This window comes from Canis lupus, chromosome 1 (genome assembly GCF_048164855.1).
Source record: "Canis lupus baileyi chromosome 1, mCanLup2.hap1, whole genome shotgun sequence".
NCBI classification, from domain to species: Eukaryota; Metazoa; Chordata; class Mammalia; order Carnivora; family Canidae; genus Canis; species Canis lupus.
Window position 1 is genome coordinate 51161323 of NC_132838.1, and position 15181 is coordinate 51176503.

General features: G+C 43.5%; 1 protein-coding gene across 1 annotated transcript in view; it reads right to left on the reverse strand.

Annotated features, from left to right (window-relative positions):
• PRKN (parkin RBR E3 ubiquitin protein ligase) overlaps positions 1–15181 on the reverse strand; it is a 1297938-nt gene that overhangs the window by 369455 nt on the left and 913302 nt on the right. The gene's annotated exons all lie outside the window — the stretch shown is intronic.

The window sequence follows — 15181 nt, forward strand, 5'->3', positions numbered from 1 at the left end:
TGATTCTTTGAAATAATTAATAAGATAGATAAACCATTAGCCAGTCTTATTAAAAACAAAAGAGAAAAGACTACAATTAATAAAATCACGAATGAAAAAGGAGAGATCACAACCAATACCAAGGAGATACAAACGATTTTCAAAACATATTAATAGCAGCTATATGCCAATAAATTAGGCAACCTAGAAGAAATGGACACATTTCTGGAAAACCACAAACTACCAAAACTGGAACAGGAAGAAATAGAAAACCTGAACAGGCCAATAACCAGGGAGGAAATTGAAGCAGTCATCAAAAACCTCCTAAAACACAAGAGTCCAGGGCCAGATGGCTTCCAAGGAGAATTCTATCAAATGTTTAAAGAAGAAACAATACCTATTCTACTAAAGCTGTTTGGAAAGATAGAAAGGGATGGAATACTTCCAAACTTGTTCTATGAGGCCAGCATCACCTTAATTCCAAAACCGGACAAAGACCCTACCAAACAGAATTATAGACCAATATCCCTGATGAACATGGATGCAAAAGTTCTCAACAAGATACTAGCCAATAGGATCCAACAATACATTAAGAAGATTATTCACCATGACCAAGTGGGATTTATCCCTGGGATGCAAGGCTGGTTCAACACCCGTAAAACAATCAATGTGATTCATCATATCAGCAAGAGAAAAACCAAGAACCATATGATCCTCTCATTGGATGCAGAGAAAGCATTTGACAAAATACAGCATCCATTCCTGATCAAAACTCTTCAGAGTGTAGGGATAGAGGGAACATTCCTCAGCATCTTAAAAGCCATCTACGAAAAGCCCACAGCAAATATCATTCTCAATGGGGAAACACTGGGAGCCTTTCCCCTAAGATCAGGAACAAGACAGGGATGTCCACTCTCACCACTGCTATTCAACATAGTACTAAAAGTCCTAGCCTCAGCAATTAGGCAACAAAAAGAAATAAAAGGCATTCAAATTTGCAAAGAGGAAGTCAAACTCTCCCTCCTTGCAGATGACATGATACTGTACATAGAAAACCCAAAAGACTCCACCCCAAGATTGCCAGAACTCATACAGCAATTCGGCAGTGTGGCAGGATACAAAATCAATGCCCAGAAATCAGTAGCATTTCTATACACTAACAATGAGACTGAAGAAAGAGAGATTAAGAAGTCAATCCTATTTACAATTGTACTCAAAAGCATAAGATACCTAGGAGTAAACCTAATCAAAGAGGTAAAGGATCTATACCCTAAAAACTACAGAACACTTCTGAAAGAAATTGAGGAAGACACAAAGAGATGGAAAAATATTCCATGCTCATGGATTGGAAGAATTAATATTGTGAAAATGTCAATGCACCTAGGGCAATTTACACATTTAATGCAATCCCTATCAAAATACCATGGAATTTCTTCACAGAGTTGGAACAAGTCATCCTAAAATTTGTGTGGAATCTGAAAAGACCTGGAATAGCCAGGGGGATATTGAAAAAGAAAACCAGAGCCGGGGGCATCACAATGCCAGATTTCAGGTTGTACTACAAAGCTGTGATTATCAAGACAGTGTGGTACTGGCACAAAAACAGACACAGAGATCAATGGAACAGAATAGAGAACCCAGAAATGGGCCCTCAACATTATGGTCAACTAATATTCGACAAAGCAGGAAAGACTACCACTGGAAAAAGGACAGTCTCTTCAATAAATGGTGCTGGGAAAATTGGACAGCCACGTGCAGAAGGATGAAACTAGACCACTCTCTTACACCAGACACAAAGATAAACTGAAAATGGATGAAAGATCTAAATGTGAGACAAGAATCCATCCAAATCCTAGAGAAGAACATAGGCAACATCCTTTTTGAACTTGGCCACAGCAACTTCTTGCAAGATACATCCATGAAGGCAAGGGAAACAAAAGCAAAAATGAATTATTGGGACTTGATCAAGATTAAAAGCTTCTGCAGAGCAAAAGAAACAGTCAACAAAACTAAAAGACAACCTACAGAATAGGAGAAGATATTTGCAAATGACCTATCAGATAAAGGGCTAGTATCCAAGATCTACAAAGAACTTATTAAACTCAACAGCAAAAAACAAACAATCCAATCATGGAATGGGCAAAAGACATGAACAGAAATTTCACAGAAGAAGACATACACATGACCAACAAGCACATGAGAAAATGCTCCACATCACTTGCCATCAGGGAAATACAAATCAAAACCACAATGAGATACCACCTCACACCAGTGAGAATAGGGAAAATTAACAAGGCACGAAACCACAAATGTTGGAGAGGATGCGGAGAAGAGGGAACCCTCTTACACTGTTGGTGGGAATGTGAACTGGTGCAGCCACTCTGGAAAACCTTTGGAGGTTCCTCAAAGAGTTAAAAATAGACCTGCCCTATGACCCAGCAATTGCACTTCTGGGGATTTACCCCAAAGATACAGATGCAGTGAAACAGCAGGACAGTTGCACTCCAATGTTTATAGCAGCAATGTCCACAATATCCAAACTATGGAAGGAGCCTCAATGTCCATCAAAAGATGAGTGGGAAAAAAAAAGATGAATGGACAAAGAAGCTGTGGTCTATGTATACAATGGAATATTACTCAAACGACGAATACCCACCATTTGCTTCGACGTGGATAGAACTGGAGGGTATTGTGCTGAGTGAAGTAAGTCAATCAGAGAAGGACAAACATTATATGGTCTCATTCATTTGGGGAATATAAAAAATAGTGAAAGGGATTAAAGGGGAAAGGAGAGAAAATGAGTGGGAAATATCAGAGAGAGGGAGACAGAACATGAGAGACTCCTAACTCTGGGAAAGAACAAGGGGTAGTAGAAGGGGAGGTGGGCGGGGGGGATGGGGGACTAGGTGATGGGCACTGAGGGGGGCACTTGACGGGATGAGCACTGGTGTTATGCTATATGTTGGCAAATTGAACTACAATAAATAATTTACAAAAAATAATAATAAAAAATAAATATAATCTTCATGGATGCCTTTCAACTACCGCCAATGTCTTCTCAAACTCAACTTGAAAAGCAAGAAGTGGGCACCATTTCTTAGCGAACCTCTCAAAGATTCAAGGAAAAATTCAAGCTCAAAGGGTTCAAAGTTATCAGCTCATTCCTCCCCTTCACATTGCTGACAAGAAGCCTAAAACTCTGAGAGATAAAGAGAGAGGTGGGCTCACTGAGCCTTGGCATGGTGCCAGGTGACTTCGCAGGTGGCCGTTTACTTCCCACAAACCCTCAGGGGAGGCACTGCCATCAAGTTGCATTTTAAGTGGAGGAAGAGATAGATGCGGGGAGCCACAGCTAGGGATGCAGACAGAGGTCCGTGCGTGTCCTGTGATGGACAGACGGCCATTCCCACCCTTTCATAAGGGCACAGGTGCTGTAAAAGGAGTCGAGGTTTAAGATCAGTCCTGGTTCTGAGGCTTTGCTGCCTCCCGGCATCAGCCTCTCTAAGATGCATCTGGAGCACACGAGCCCCTTGCTGCTTCCATCATAAAACTAGCTTTTAAAAAAAATAAGTTACAGCTTATTGGTTTAAATGGATGCTCTTTTCACAGATTAAATCTGGTATGAATGTTTCAGAGAGTGGGAATATTGTCTGTTTCTCTGCTGTGGCATCACAGCCCCTCCTTGCTCTGCTGTATTGTTTTCTTTCTCACCCCAGGATAATAAGTGCTGGTAATGACCTGCAAGTCAGACTGCCCCTCCAGCCTGGCCCCCACCTGCAGGTGAGCCCCTCAAAGGCAGGGCATCGGGGCCCTTGTTTGCCCCCACCTAGAACACTGCCTAAAACACTGCCCATCACAGTGAGCGTTTGTTGAATGACGACAGGTGCAGCCTGGTGGAGGAGGCTCCACTGTGTGGGAGGCAATTTCCATGGGGTCAAGTGTGGCTCTTTGCTTTCTAGTTTTTGACTCGAGGTGAACAATGCTGATGTTCAAATCAGCTGACCTGCACACATTAGTGAGCATAGCCAAGGATACAATTCTGCACAGAAGACATTCTGGGCAACAATTCTAATACAGCATTGAGAAGGCTGATAAATTCTGCTGCAGAAGTGCCTGAAGGTAAACGAATATGATACATGTGTGCATGTCTCATCGCAGTAGCTCTGCTATGAACAAGCGGTTACCAAACTGGGTTCCATGGAGCCCTGACCTCAGGGGCCTGAGGCAGGAAACACAAAGGGGTCCTGGGAAGCCTGCTCCCGTTCACCCTGGCACACCTACTTTCATATATGCAGTTTCTGTTTCAGAGTTCCTATAAAGGTAGAGCCACATACTGTTTGTTTTGTGTTTGTATTGAAAACCATTCTAAATATTCACTCAATAACTCAGCTAATTTCATTTTGTTGATTATTACTTTTTAAAATAAGGTGGGTGTAATAAGCCTCAAATTGTGACACTCCTAGAAATTATTTTGTATCTGAAATGTTCATATCCCCACCCTAAAATCTCCAAATAGCCATACCTGGGACAAATATATAAACAGCAGCTTCCGAATGCTGGCCTGAACTGAACCATGTCGTTAATTACCACAAGGCTTTAAAAAATAGTAAAAGTGAGAGGAAATATTAGATAAGCACAGAGAAGCAACAGAGTCCATTTCGTTAATAGAAACCATCCCTTAGTAAGTGCTGACTACAGGACAACTGACGCCAGTTTCACACACCATACTTTTAATTCTCATTCTCCAGAAATACATCAGTGAATTAGGAGTAAGATTAGTGTTCCTCCTATTATAGAATGATGACCATAATGAGGTTGGCTTCATGGCCAAAGCCATACAGTGGGAAAATCCCCCAAACAGCATTTAATCCTGGTCTTTCCATTACCATCCTAATGCTCCTAGTTTCAAGAATGGTGTGTGGGCAGGTGTATTCCATAAAGGTTTGGCAAATGACTAAATTACAAGTCTGAAAAGGTTCCTTCTGCAGGCAATTCTAGCTCAGGTTTTAACAAAAGCAAAGTCAATGGCATTTGGAATCACTCTTTTAATTACAACTCTAGTGACAGTAACAGCAGCAGCCCATGTTTGCTGAGAGCTTAACATATGGCAGATCCTATGATCGGCACCTTAAGTTGTCTTAATTAGTCCTAGCAGGTAGATATTAGTCTTATGCCCACTTGACAGGTAAGAAAACTGAGGCACAGAAGAGTTAAGGAAGATGCTGTGGAATTACAGTTGTGTGATATTTGAACATAGTCACTCTGACTTTTAATGTAGAGCTCCAATTTTATTTTTTTAGACTTTATTTATCTATTTGTGAGAGACACAGAGAGAGAGGCAGAGACATAGGCAAACGAAGAAGCAGACTCCGTGAAGGGAGCCTGATGTGGGACTTGATCCCGGGACCCCAGGATCACACCCTGAGCCAAAAGCAGATGCTCAACCACTGAGCCACCCAGGTGCCCCTTAGAGCTCCGATTTTAATGCATATAGAACCATGAAAAGATATGTATAATACAGAAGTTATAAGAACTCTGCCTCTTTCCTGAAAGGAATTAATGGTTTAAACAGGGCAACATTAAAGAATGAAATGACTGTGTGTAGGATGGGTGTTGGAAGAGGAGACCCTCAGCAGGTAGTCAAGGAAGGCTTCCTGGAAGTGGTGGGGTCCCCAAGGTCCTGAAATGATAAGCAATTCTGAGCAAGGCCAGAAGTATTCCCTAACAGGGGACCAAGAAGCGGAGTCATGGAAAGGGGGTCTGTTCAGAGCATGCTAACCTGACCAGGGACAGGGTAGGGTACAAAATGAAAGGATGGATACAACTGTGGGGCTCCCTGATGTGGTACAAAGGGCCGGGCAGTGACTTGCACTGAGAACCGACATCTCTCTCCCAGATGGAATGTGAATGCCTTTTGGGCAGTCTGTGCATTCCCCAGATGACCACTGAGGACACTAGAGTTTGCAGACCTGGCTTCAGTACCTTTAAAGGCAGAAGAAAAAACAAGACCGTAGGAGTCTGAGGATGTAAATGGCAGGTGATCAGGAGCAACAGGGCAGCTTGATGCACAAGGGAGCGAAATAGGGCAAGGATCAGGGAAGGCACGGTTGGCTGCTGCCCCAACAGGTGGATGTTCCTGCTGCCAGGCTGGAAGGAATTGGGGTATCTTGCTCTTTCTGGGGTCTCAAAAGGGGTTCAGTATTGATCAGGTGGTGTATATTTTCCTATGTAAGTTTGCTGCTATAATTTCATTCTGTTTTCATGGGAGTCAGATTAGAAGTGACCACAGCTCAAAAAAAAAAAAAAAAAAAAAAGAGGAGGAGGAGTGAGCTGCTTCACAAAATGAGTTGGGTAAATAGCACCAGGAAGGAAATATGTTAGTTTTCTAAATGGTAAAATGAGAGACAGAGAGAGAGAGAGACAGAGAGAGAGAGAGACAAGTCCTGATGGAAGAAATCTCTGAATCGCCTGTCCCCCTGTCCCCAGAACATCACAGGGACTGACCGCCTACTTTTGAACAGGGCACAAAGCTTTCTAAGATACAGCCTGGAATAAAATTTTCATTCCCTGGGGTCCAAAGTAAGTGAAAAAAAATTAATCAAAACCTCAATTTCTACTTATTATTTTATTCATATTTTCTTAGTTCAACAGTTAAGAAAGCAAATAATGGCTTAATTAGTTTATGAGAGTCTGTTTACTATTATTCTGACATACTATTTTTAATTGTTTTTCTGTATAAATGCATAAGCTTTATTTTTTCAAAAAAGTGACAACATGAAAAACAGGCACAGAGATGATTTAAAAGATTTTCATTGGAAAAATAAATAGACAATGATTCTGACAGAGAAATGTGGTGTTGATTCATCAGGATTGAAAAATAACTTCACAGTATTCTTGATTTTATAATATTAACAACTTCTAAGCAAATGATTTCCATGTGGCGCCAGTGTGCTCTGTATAAAGAATAAACAAGGAAAAACTTTCCTCTTGAACATCATAAAAATTGTTCAATCAAAGTTTATGTTTTGATAAGTCTGCTAGATCTTCTAGGGCCTTGGTTTTAGATAAAGTAGTAGACTTAATTCTGCAATATAACAACCATCGACCCTTCTTTTCCATAAGGCATGCCAATAAAATCACAGAAAACAAACACACATACTGTCTGTGCATGCATGCAGAAATGTGCCACAGATGAAGAAGGGGTCTAGGGTTGCTAGCAAAATGAAGACAGAGGAAAAACAAGAGGATTCTTGTGAGGACAGGCTGAGATCCTGGCTGGGGCAAATCCTGAACTCATTAATCCAGGATATGCAGCAAAGGCAGCCCATAGTTTAACGTCCTCCTCAAAGGCAATGATGTGGGACTGGGTCTTCGAGATAATGGACCTTCCAGGTAAGAGGGGAAGAACAGGGTGGGCAGGAGGGCTTGAGGGTGAATGAATGTCTGATGTCCCTACACAAGCCTGATGGGATGAACAAGTGATCATTATTTTCCAGTCAATTAGACACAAGGCACGATTGTGGCAGACTGGTGTGCATTCAATTAGGACTGTAATATGATCAAGTAGACATTTTACAAACCTCTCTGTGTCAGCACCTGTGAGCAAGGCTGAACCACTACCCCTGCTTCAGCCACACGCTGAGCCTCAGGGATCCTTGGGGACACCTCCCTGCGGGGGCCTCTTCCAGGAGGAAAGAGATCTTCATCAGGAGGGCCCTGACTCGCCAAAGGACAAGGCATTATGGGGTGGAAATGCACAGAGAGCAACTTGGCATTCATTAAGAACCCGCTAGGATCCAGGCATGTCTCCCTGTTGATTTCAATTGTCTCTGTGAAGTAGGAACTGTCATCCTCACCCTAATGATGAGATAATAGATTCAGAGGCCAAGACATGTCCTAAAGTGGTACTGGTGTTCAAATACCAGTCTCCCTGCCAGCAAAACCCAGCATCTTTTCGATTGTGCCGCACACAGGTGCTTGATGGAGAGCTTTTGTGGGGGTTCTCCAAGAACAGAACTGCTCACTCAGCATCATCCTGGGTGACTTCTGTGAAACCTAGCTATGGCGGCAGAAAGGGACTTGGGGCAAAAAGGCAAGTCGTTACTTTATAAGTAGGTGGTGACTGACTGGGCCTATGTCCAGATTATCTCTAAGCTTAATGCTCAAATCCTCACATAGAGGAAAGACAAGGAGAGGGCAGGAAGACAGAGAGAGAGCCAAGAGAGCCAAGTGATCTAAAAGACCTGCCATGTTTGGGTGAAAGGAATTTGCACGTGTGTGTGCATATGCGTGTGTGTGTGTAAAATGAAGTGGATATAGGTGACTACCTTGATGAAGATCTTATCTGTAAATATAATTCTTGACTCTAACTTCCAATTTTATGTTGAGCTGTCCATTCATTGTATAGCTGCAGAGACATTTTCAATTGATTTAGAAGCGTTCATCACACATTTGCTGAGGGCTTTCTACAGAAATCACTGGAAGAATATAAACCTCTACTGAGTGAATGGCCATTTACTGAGCTTGTACTATGTGCTGGACTCTGACGATTTAAGGACAAAAAAGCCAGGTCCCTGTCCTGTAAGCACATGCTCCCTGGAAGAGGTAAGAAAGATTGTGGCAAGAAGAAACTGCCATCAGTTCCTTTTTTGTTTCTCTTTTAAAATTGCTATAAAAATCTTGGACTGGAAGATGGAAGCTATAACCAGTTTAGATGTCTATCTGCTGCCTAAAGAGAAACTAAAGAGACATCATCGTGATGCACATAAAGAAAATGTAATTGAAGTGGTATGAGGTTGGTTGTTTTCTCGCATCAGGATGTTGATCACTGAAAAAAAGTTGGAGAGAGAGAGAGGAAGAGAGGGATGGATTTGGGGGATGACGTAAAGACAATGCGCTCACTTCCGAGTCGACTCATGAACTGTCGTCCACATGAAGCTACATGAGATGCTGTAGTGCTGCCAAATATTAATTGAAACAATTAACTGCAGAAAACACGTGGGCCCAACAATATTAGTGCGCATAATCCTTCCTAGTTAAGAGGTCCTTACTGGATTACTGCAGAAAAGCTCTGGAGTTCTAATTACCTGTGGAAGTCCCACAAGGTTACTGCAAAACGTGGTAATTAGACGGTTGTAATATAAGGTGTTAGCAGGGGATTGAGGATTTGCTCTAAGTACCATGGTGTTTTCATGGCTATTTACTGAGCAGAGTACCAGAATTTAATGGAATTTGGTGGAATTCTCCAATGACTGTTGCAAGCATGTAGTTAAGAAAAACGTATCTCAATGTGAAATTTCCTGGTTTTTGTGGAAGTGCTGAACATAGCGATTCTTAACTAATACACAGCAAGAATGGGACCTGAATGAGGTGGATTATGTGGATTTATTTCTGGGATTCATTGGCCTTGATTGTGAGACATTTTATTCAGGCGCACTCCAGAGCCCCGAGGCCACAAGCGGGCCGGGTAGAACCAGCACCAAGGAGGCTATGGCACAGAGCTTCCCTCCGACCTGAGCTAACACTTACGTGGGTGTCCTTTTACAGCAGAGCTGAGACATCATGACATGTATTCATTTGGGGGGAGCATCTACAACCCATGCATGCACAGAGAGAGAAATTTTATGCATTCAGTGGTGGGTACAATCTATTTATTCAAATGCACTGGTAAATATGAGAACATATCCGCTGAGTGAAGGAGCTACGCCTTTCTTTTCCTTTACTTTTTGCCAAGTCTGAATCACTCTCTTACGTGGCTTTGTCTATGTACCACAAATGTGTACATAAAAATGGAACTTCAGACTATAAACTTTCCTATGCTCCCAGAGTACAGAACATAAAAGTAACCTAACGAAAATATTGGCATAACATTTTTATCCACGCTGTGATTTGTGCTCAGGATAACAGCTCATCTTTCCAAAGGGCTTGGTGTGCTGCCCCCGGCCAAGTCAGACGCTGCTGTGCCAGCCCACCAGTCCACAGAGGCAGTAGCAGGCCAGCTGACTGCGTCCCGGCCTGGGCACCAGCCCTTGTTGGGCCATTGGAGAGTGGCATTAATTAAGAGTCACTTCTCTTCTGTGGGTTCTTTTAATGAGGCAAAAGCAGAAAAGGGGCTGCTGGGGAGGCAATGCTGCCAAGTGTATGGAGAGCCAGATGCCACTGCTTCTTTGGAGAGCCTCACCTCGAAAATAATCCCCTCTGTGCTCCAGCTCTTGAGAGTTAAAAGCCTCCTTTCAAACATTTAAGTGGAGGATGAGGGGATAGTTGCTCTGCTCAAGTGCCTTTTAGTCTTGAGCTTAAAGTGAAAGCTCTCTGTGGCCTTCCCTGCGGCTGATGGGATGCCATCATGCATGAGAGGATGACTGGGAAAGAGGAAGCGGAAAAACCGTCCTGGGGCAGCAGGGAGACATTGTCACTGGCGGACAGGGATGGAGGGTCTGGCAAAGGTGAGGGCAGAGATCTCTCACATCTGTCAGTAGGTGACTCTTAGCAGTTGGGGTTTAGGACCAGGGAGCTGGCTGGAGGTGAACCTTGATGAGGTCTCGCTAACCCAGCAGGGCCCACCTGCTCCTGCTAATGCTGCTGGACCTGCCCTGAGAAACAGCTCGTTTCTCTGACAACTGTAGAATCCATAAAGCCAGGTGCCGTCTCTCTAAACCACACAGCAACCGGCAACGTGCCCAGCACGTATGGAGGCATGTGCCCATAGAGATGTATGTACAAATGTACGCATGTTTCTAAATATGTGATTATACATCACTTGTACATGTTAAACTAGACATCATTTTAGTGCTTTCAAGGAAAAAGGAAAGTAATCACTTGCAAGCTGGATTTCTAAGTAGAAGAGGTGATTCCTAGGGAGTTTTTAATGCTTTAAAATTTTCACTAAGTCTTCAATTCTAGAAATTGAGTTCTAGCAAGGGTCCTGGGCTTTGCTGCCTCCTTGATCTGCACCTCTTGTCAGCATGAGGGAAAAAGAAAAAAACAAAACAAAACAAAGACTATTATTCCTTCCTTGTAGCGTTCTAGAATAGTCTATACTGAGGAGCAGCTGGGTGGATTAGGGTGGTGGCAGCGGAGGGGGCAGGTAAGGCCTACTCATTCAGATCTAGTTCCTCCTCCCCCAGTCGAATAACTCGTGTAGTTAGATCTAGAAATTCTCATCCCACCCCATGGTTCCCTCTTCTCCACCGTTCACTCCTTTCTGCTCCTTCATCTCTGGCCGGCAGGAAGTGACAACCAGAATGCTTGGAAAAACAAAACAGAGATGAATTCAACTGATTTTTGAAAAAAGCCCACTCTTCACACATAATTATATCGATCATTGAATTTATATTCTTCTGTGTTTGCACTGCCTTTGATATGATGGTTAATTCTTTTCTATAAATACAGGGATAGTTTGATTGAAGCAATATAATGTGACTGCATATTTTAAATTAATAGGACATTAATAAAAATAGCATGAGTATAAGTGATACACATATATATTTAGTTAGGACAAAATTGTTTGGCCTTCTGACTTATAAGGCCTGAAAGCCCATTCTTTTTTCTTATTACATGAATATGTTGAGAGTTTTTACATCTTGGCAAAATATGGGCTGTAATTTAATTGACTTAGCAACACTACCAAGTAACACATTTATTCCCCAGGGAAATTTCTTTTCATGCTTTCTATTGGAACTTCTAATTGACTTCTATTTCTAAATAATTGTTGAAACTAATAAGTTGGAAGGGCTGGTGATTTCAAATAGCTATAAATGGGGCATCAAGGCCTTTTTTTTCTCCCTGCCAAATCTATAAGTGAGTTAATATTTTAAAAGTCAGTATTGAAAATTCTGTCCTCTGAATTGATTTAATGGACGAGTCAATAAGTTTGGTTTGACCATCATAATACAAGAAGATGAAGATCTAGGTATACCAGATATGTAATTATGTTAGAGGTAGTCATTCCAAAGGGGATGCAATTGTGCTTTACTAGTCAGGGACACGGGTACAGAAAGGAGCGAAAAGGTACAAAATTCAGATGAGCTTTTATTCTCAATGGCTGCTCCTTGGTTAGGCACATTTGGTTTAACATTACTAGCGGATCTCCTTAAATACCATACACATGATTTTTCATTTCACTGTGATGAGCTATCAATATCACAAATAATACATAGTGGGGAAATGTGTAAAAATAAGAAGGTTCAATAGAACCAATTTGCAAGATACAAAACATGCAATTGTGAAATAAATGACACTTATAGAAGTGCATTTTCTTGCTCAAACTGAAAAATTCTACTGTTCTTGGTTAACACCTACAAGGACAAGATGAGTAAATCTCCCTTTAGGTAAGACCTGTTCTCCGTTTGATTTCTTCCACGGGGAGAGACAGAAATGATGCTCTCCTCACATTTCAGATCAATCATAATTCTATTAGCCAGCTGAATACCCTGGTACACTCAGTGCCTATCAAATATTAAAGCCTTCCCATTTTTGAAATTCAAATAATAGCTTGGTTTGTTATCTAGCACTAAATCTGTACTACATTACAAATTTATGATTACCTGTAAATTTCATGCTGATATTTAAGTTTTAAGATATGTGGATGCTTTTAAAGGTGTGTGAGAACATAAACCAAATTACACCATGTAAAAGAAGTTAAGAATTATGGCAGCCTAGGTCCTAAAAGTCCAGATTACGATATTTTTATTTGTATTAAATAATCCAACCGGTATTTATTGTGCCCCTACTATGTGTCTGCAGACAGCAGCAAGCCCTGAGAATCAACAGTGAACAAGATGACACTGTTCTGGCCTTTTAAGAGATAATATCAAACAAACTAACACATGAAGAAATAATTACGAATTATTATGAGGAGCATGCAGCAGTGTGAAGAGAGAACTGTGGGCAGGTGCCTGGCTTATCCAATACATGGTTTAAGGGAGACTCTTGAAGCCGAGACTGAGAAGCAGCTATGCAGGGGTGGGGGCAGGGCAGAGGCTGGGAGAGAAGAGCATGTGCAAAGGCCCTGACATAGAAGATCTCTTGGCTTGCTTGAGGATCAAAAAGGAGGCCAGTATGGCTGTGGAAGGGGCAAGCATGGAGAGAAGAGGTAGGAAAGGAACCTGTGGGTCTTTGTAGAAAATTATGAAAAATTTGTATTTTCCTTCCCAAATCAAACAGGAAGTACTAGAGGCAGGGATATTATAAAATCCACATTTAGAAAACACCATTCTTACATGCAGCAACTGGTTGTAATGCACCCAGGGGAGAAGTGGAGAAAGCAGTTAGATTATTACAGTAGTTGAAGAAACAGATGGTAGAGCCTTAGGCCCGGATGGTGGCCCAGAGGTGGAGTAAAGTGACATGTTGGAGATCCTTTGGGGGTGAGAATCACCAGGGAGTGGTGACGGCCTCCCAGGCATGCCAGGAACGGAGCAACAAGAGTGGTGCTGAGATTCCTGGCATAAGTACGACTGGGTGATGCCGACCCCGTGGGAAGTGCCAGAGGGGCCGGCCTGGCTGGGGGTGTATACAGGTGGGGCTGGGAGCAGGGCTGATTTTGAGACAAGCCAAGACATTTTTGATGCCTTGGGGAATCTGAGCAGTTTTCAAGGAGCCCACCTGATATGAAATCCTGAAGTTTCGAGGGAATTCCAGGTTGAGATACAAACTTAGGAGACATGAGGACATCGGTGGCTGCCGATGGGCTGTATGTAGCCTTTGGAGACTGGAAGTCAGGTGGACAAGGAGCCACCATCCAGGGAGAAAAAAATCCTGGGAAGCCCATAACAACCACTCATTAAATATGACTTTTTTTTTTTTTAAATCAACTGGTTGACTTTATTTAGCAGGAAAAGTGGAATGGAGGGCCCAAAAGCCAGATTGGAACTGAGGAAGAAACGAGAGGTAAATAAATGAAAGCAGCATCTGGAGACCACAGTTACAAGCAGTTCTGCTGGGAAGAGATGCGGAGAAATTGACTAGAAATCGGAGGCAGAGGGGAGCCCCGGGTGGCTCAGCGGCTTAGCACTGCCTTCAGCCCAGGGCGTGATCCTGGAGACCCGGGATCAAGTCCCATGTCGGGCTCCCTGCGTGGAGCCTGCTTCTCCCTCTGCCTGTGTCTCTGCTTCTCTCTCTCTCTGTGCCTCATGAATGAATAAATAAAATCTTTAAAAAAAAAAAAAAGAAAGAAATTGGAGGCGGAGAAGCAGTTCACAGGTGGGCTTTTGAGTTGTCCAATGCTCCTTTATTTACTGCACCAGAAGAAAGAGAACAGGAGGATCGACCCAGCAGGAGGTAGAGAGGTGACTAAAGGCGCAGAACCCCAAGGCATGGAAGTGGGCAGGAAACCGGAGCCCCCGGGGAAGGGCTGGCTTGGGCTTGGAGCATGAACAGTTCTTTCCCCGTAACAGGAGGGACGTGGCCCAGGCTGGAGACAACTGTCAAGTAGGCTGTAGATTTAGTTGTGAGGCAGTAAGGAAGCTCCCTCCCAGTGGCTTCCACTTTTTCCATTACAAGGATAAATACGTATGCGGTGTGGTCATCGGGTGAGGGCGAGAGGGGAGGAGGACTGTCAGAGATGGGAGGGTAGAGATCAAGGTATGAATGGTCACATGGGAGCATGGGACATGGGGCCACCAGAGAGAGTGATGTGACCGTCAGGCGGCACTGAGTGCTCCTTTGACCAGGAATTTCAAGTAGCCGGGTGTGCCTGGATGGCCTGTAACCCCAGCCGGTCCAGCTGCCCGTGCTCTGTGCTGGGGAAGGTGCAAGGAGGGGCTCCGGTCCAGCAAGCAGACTGCTGGCTGAGGGGAGACGAAGCTTCCATGACTTAGCAGGGAAGACCAGTGGACCCCATGTTGCAGGAAGACAAGGAGAGCAGGCGGCTAAGACAAATGCTATGAACCTCAGAGGAGCTTGGGGCTAAGGAGGGCAATAGTGCCCTAGAAGAGAAAATAGTGTGCTTAATGAAAGAGCCCCCGCTGTGCCTCTGGGGCTGTGGCCTGTGGAGAGGGAGAGGGAGACAGCTGGCACCTGAGAGGGCAGTTGAGGAGGGGTGTTCTTGGGGCACGGCCTGCTTCCAAAGAGTCCCAGAGGGAGGGAGATGTGCAGGCTGAAGGGCAGAGGGCACAGGGAATTTTGTCGGGCCTGGGGGGCAGGGTCGTTGAAGGGGGCCAGGGGTTGTGGATAGGGGTGTTGCTGGGAGGGGAAGGGGACC